The sequence below is a fragment of the Ptychodera flava genome, chromosome 12, assembly GCF_041260155.1.
Source record: "Ptychodera flava strain L36383 chromosome 12, AS_Pfla_20210202, whole genome shotgun sequence".
In the NCBI taxonomy this organism is placed as follows: domain Eukaryota; kingdom Metazoa; phylum Hemichordata; class Enteropneusta; family Ptychoderidae; genus Ptychodera; species Ptychodera flava.
Window position 1 is genome coordinate 1771905 of NC_091939.1, and position 6000 is coordinate 1777904.

Sequence of the window (6000 nt, forward strand, 5' to 3'; positions counted from 1 at the left end):
ATTTTCCAGCCACTACATGGGCCATGTATCACAGGAAAGTAAACCGGGCGAGAAGCAGAAGTGAGAGAAAATGGGGAATACAAAGATCGACAAGGCAGTGGAGCAATCCTGTCATTTGAACATCACATCACAATCACATTTATTCAATAAGATGAACTTCATCTGTCATCAAGAAAGCCCGGTGGTGGCAGTCTCGGAGCAGCTGGGTACGCACGCTCGTTAGAAATTTCGCGGAAAAGGGGTCGAATTTTAGTCGGACATCATGGAGACATCTAGGCCGTGAAATCGAGAAAAAGGGGTACTTTTTCAGATCACCCTCCGAGAATAGGTCTGGTTCTTCTCCCAAGACGCTTTCTCACTCGAGAGAGTAAAACCCAGCAGCGGTCCCCCTAAGCCATGATCCAGAACCGTCCCGGGAGAACCGTACATCACATCGTGAAGGTGATTGTAGCTACGTGCCCACCCCTCAAATGAGTTCGATTAAAATTTAGTATGTTCTGGCTGTTTAGAAATCCAGGACCGTCCCTGTGATGGTAAACGTTGTTCTTGTGTTTTATGAATTGATACGCTGTATTACGGGGGGGGGGGGGAGATAGCTAATTCAACATCCAACAACAACTTCCTGTATGACTAGCAATATGGCAGTCGATGGTAGAGGTGTTCTTCGCGGGAGATGCAAAACCTGTGCAGAATGCATGGAATTTGTCAGTGAAAATGAAAGTTTGAGATGCAGTTATTGTGGATGTGTACCTGGAGTACACACAGTGATTCCAGAAGTGATTCAAATGTTGGAAAGTGAGTTCTCCGAGTCAAGTAAGTCTTTTCAAAAACTTAGCGAAACTCATAAATTAATAAATGTAGCTTGCTGCGGATCCGTAGCCCTACCATTCTCTTTGCTGGTTGTGTTGGGGACTCCCAAACACAACCAGCAAAGGGAGTGGTAGGGCTACTGATCCATTGTATTTGATCCGTAGCCCTACCACTCTCTTTGCTGGTTGTGTTGGGGACTCCCCAAACACAATTAGCAAAGGGAGTGGTAGGGCTACGAATCCGCAGCGAAAATGTAGCTAGCTCATGCTGTTTGGTCCATAGTGGCTGTGATATCGCAGCGGTGCTGTGGCGTCTATCGAATGCGCTCGGGTCAAGGTCTGTGGTGATGACCCTTGACCCGAGCGCGTTCTATAGACGCCACAACACCACTGCGATATCACAGCTTGGTTCATAGCTACTAGCTTACAAGTTGTAAGGCATCGCTGGTCAACTCAAGTCAGCGAATCAACATGATACTACTGTTATTTCTAGTTGAATCAGTTGTCATTTTATAGATTGTACTAACACTTGCTTGAGGTGTTATGTAGTTGTAGTATTTCTCGTTAAGGTTGTTGTCATTTATTTGTTAGATTCTGTTCAGGTTATTGTAATAAAAAAAGTTGCATGTGGTGTTTTGTACTAAGAAGTATTTCTAGTTGAATTAACTGTCATTCAGTAGATTGCACCCCAGTTTGTTGTACTGACATTTACATGTATTAACAGTTGAGATTGTAGCAGATAAATAGTTACCTGAAAGCAGGAGAGTACCATTTATCTTTGCTGAAATTCTGTGAAAAAAATGGTTGTTGCTGGTGGCAAATTTCCCTTAGCTACAAGTGATTTTTCTACAAAAGGATTTTTTTTGTTTTTTGTTTTTGCAGCTACAGATGACGGATGATGTCTAATAACTCAAGAGCCATAAACTAATACAAGATCAAAACGGATCAGAAAAGTGATTGTATATGAGTGTGACTGATGAACATATGGTGAAGACAAAACATTGAACTATCACTGTATTTCAAGTTTTCATTATGTTACTAAGCATACATTGAACAAGGCAGTCTGTTACTGTTCACATCAAACGTTAACAAAGTCAACCCATGCTAAGCTAGTGTATTATGTGTTCCTTTTTCACCAAGAGTCAGCACACTTGCTTTGAATTGGTAAATTATGGTATTCAAATGTCTTCGCAAACATTTAGGTAAAATCTCCCAGATATCGGAAAAAGGGGGTGTTTTCGCAGTGATTTTCTCCCAGATTTTCCCAAAAAAGGTGGTGTTTTCAGAGAAAAATTCTGGGAAAAGGGGTACATTTCAAACTCTGCTAACGAGCGTGGGTACCCACCCATCCAGAGACTGCCACCGCCGGGCAAGAAAGCCACAGAAAAAGTGGAAGGAAACAGAAATTTCATCATTGAACAAAACAAAAAACAGTCTGTGAAATTGTTCCAGTAGTACTTCCCGAGACAAACATTGGTGTTGTCGATTTTAATTTCATTTCATAAATGTAATACTTCATCGAGTATCATCACGTAGAAATTCAGTCTTTGTGAAGCCATTTTTATTGATGTTTTCATTGTTTGTCTTGGCGTTATTGTGGAACATGTAGAATCACATGGAATGTAACATCAAAATTCAATTTATTAACATCATGATGTACATAGTTTGTAAAAAAGAAACAACGTCCGACCACAGGATTATGTAACCATAGACAATTTTTATTTTTTATTTTCTTTTCTGATTGTATATATATACTGTATACAGGTACTATACGTACCTACCTAATACGAATGAGTAACCTGTTAGCGAGAGTGGGTACAGCGCCACCAGTGTCAGACTTTCACTGCTGAGAATCTCGCGATATCTGACGAGATTCATTAAAGAGTTTGACTTGCAGACAACTGCACATTTTCTGTGTCTGCCTCATTGATATTTCTTTTCAAGCTTTTGACAGCAGTGAACGTTGTGGTCGAGTAAACTGTAGATGTATACTCTCCTTTATTTTAACAGGTATGTTTGGTATAATATTTCAGTGATTTTGCCGAGTTTTGCTCAGTTGAAAGTTTGGATGAGATCACCGCCCATGAGGAGACGCGCCATGTGTTTCATGAGCTATTTTTAGCGACTGTGCAAGTGAACTTCTGATGTGATTATCGATGCGTCTAAAATACTTATATATAGTTCTCAGTCATTGAAACGGGACAAGTGGCTCCGGCCATAGATGTAAACAAATCGTCTCAAGTGTTGTTAAGGGGAGAACCATTTGATTTGGGGGGGGGGGATATGGAGGAAATGGGTATGGGAGCAAATTTTCTTTTCCTGTCACAGTGACAGCAATTTTTTTTTTCTACTGTCAGAGCTGCATCGATTTTTTTTTCCAAATGGAGTAGCAATGCATATTTTTTTCTTTGTCATCAAGTTTGTGATGCATTGTATATAAGGGAGCCGTCATTATTTACGGCCTGAAACTCAGAAATTTCAAGTGACACCCCCCCCCCCCCCCCCCGTCAACCATGATAAATTTGAGTAACTCCCCTCTCTAACTCTGAAATTTTGACTGATCCCCCACTTAGAAAAGTTAAATACAAATACATGTATTTGTAAAATTTACAAAATACAGCAACAGTAAAGCACTTTGAAATCCGGATGTACTCTGGTAGATTATCATCAGTTATCTCATGATGGTTCAAAAAAGGTGAACCCATCAAAATGAAATTGCAAGTCACAATAAAATAAAGATATAAAAGCTCACGCAGTATCTAACCATACAGTATATTGTTTAATTTGGATGGGTATTATGACAGGGTTTTCACTAGGATATCTGACCGGGCAGAATTTGGAAGTACAGGAGGAGAACACGTGAGAGGCTTAGGGGGAGAGTGTCACAGGGGCTTTCCCCTATCTTGCATGGAAAGTTTAAGATATTGATGTGTGCAATGGTGCAGTCTGGTGCGATCTGAGAGGTGTTTTTAATTTTTTTTTTACTAAGTGAAACTGTTAGAACACCCCAAGGGGGAGAGCGCGAGAGGGGTTTCCCCCTCTCGTATTGGAAATTTTGGGAAATTGATGTGTTTAATGGTGCAATCTGAGAGGAATTTCAGGTTATTCTGTTTGAAAATGACATTGAACACTGCAATATTTTTTTACATTTTATGCATGATCGGTGTTTGTGTCACAATATTCAACAACCAAACAATGACAATACAATTTGTGAAAAATAGTGACAATGTCACTGGTCGCTCCCATATAGTTATCAAAACAAGCTAAAATCAAGCTAAAAGATTTTTTTATCACAAATAGAAACAATTCCCCCAATAAAATAAAATTATACAAATTTCACCAGAATTTGATCAAATCTTACTGACATCACCCGTAAAAACCTCTACACTAAGTTTCAACTCAATCGGACGTGTGGTTTCAGAGTTAAAAAAAATTTTGATCAAAAATGAAAAAAAATAGCCAAAAATGCAAATACGCAAATTTCACCACGATTTGCCCAGGTCACTCCTATGCACTTCCATACCAAGTTTCAAATCAATCAGACTTGTGGTTTCAGAGAAGAAGATTTTTTGACCAAAAATGGGAGAAAATTACAAAAAAATACAAAAATTGAAGATTTCATCAAATTTCACTATATCACACTAAGAGAACCCCCAAGAACCTGTATACCAAATATCAAAGGCATCAGACAAGTAGTTTTTGAGAAACACATTTTTGACCAAAAATGTCAAAAATTGCACCAAAAATACAAAATTGCAGATTTCATCATATATTCTGTATATCATATTTAGTTTATCTGTAGAAACCTGTATACCAAATATCAAAGCTGTCAGACGAGCGGTTTTGATGAAATAAATTTTTGACCAAAAATGACAAAAAAATTCCTTAAAAATACAGATTTGCTTATTTCATCATAATTTGAACAAATCCAAGTTGGGCTATCCCTAGGGACCTGTATACCAAATATCAAAGCTGTCAGACGAGCGGTTTTGATGAAATAAATTTTTGACCAAAAATGACAAAAAAATTCCTTAAAAATACAGATTTGCTTATTTCATCACAATTTGAACAAATCCAAGTTGGGCTATCCCTAGGGACCTGTATACCAAATATCAAAGCTGTCAGACAAGCGGTTTTGATGAAATAAATTTTTGACCAAAAATGACAAAAAAATTCCTTAAAAATACAGATTTGCATATTTCATCACAATTTGAACAAATCCAAGTTGGGTTATCGCTAGGGACCTGTATACCAAATATCAAAGCTGTCTGACCAGTGGTATGAAGAAGGAGATTTTTTACCAAAACGCCTTTTTGGCACTAATTTGCATATTTTTGGCAATCAGAACTTCATTTGAACAAAATCTCATCTACAGCCCATCATCCATGTACACACCAAATATCAAGATGAAATGTGCAGCGGTTTTGGAGTTTTTGATGTTGACGGACAGACATACAGACATACAGACATACATACATACAGACATTTCCCTAGCCTATACGAATAGCTTCCATTGCCATATATACATATGGCTATGGGAGCTAAAACAGTTCTGTTTGCCAGAGACTGAAGATAAATAAATATACAGGAACGGAAAATCTGTGACCTTCTTGTGTCATTTCTCCAGCTGCCAGCTTCTAATGAAAAGCATGAATATGATATGTTTAACTGTCAAAATGGTCATGAACTAAGGTAAATAAAAACATGTTTCTGTGATAATAAAGGATGAATTCACAACAGTTCAGTTTTGTCCTAGATCCTGTGAAAATTTTGAGAAATTGATGTGCACTACGGTGCAGTGTAGTGCAATCCGATAGGTATTTTAAATTTGTCTTTTACCAGTAACACTGTTAGAAGACCCAAGGGGGAGAGCACCAGAGGGGGTGCCCCCCTCTCGCATTGAAAATTTTGAGAAATGGATGTGTGCAATGGTGCAATCTGAGATGTGTTTCAACTTATTTCGCCAAAAAAAATTGAGTAACCCCGTCCCCCTTCTTCCTCTCCACATTTTGAGTAACGCCCCCTGAAGTTTTCAATTTTTTTAGTGACCCTCTCCCTTGTATTTCATTACATTTGTTGTTCCTCAATTTTTCATTGTCTACTGGTACATCTTCCTAATATATTTATATTGAGAGAATAATATATTGATTTAAACACTAGTTTATTGACTCCTGTCTTGTGTTTTAAAATT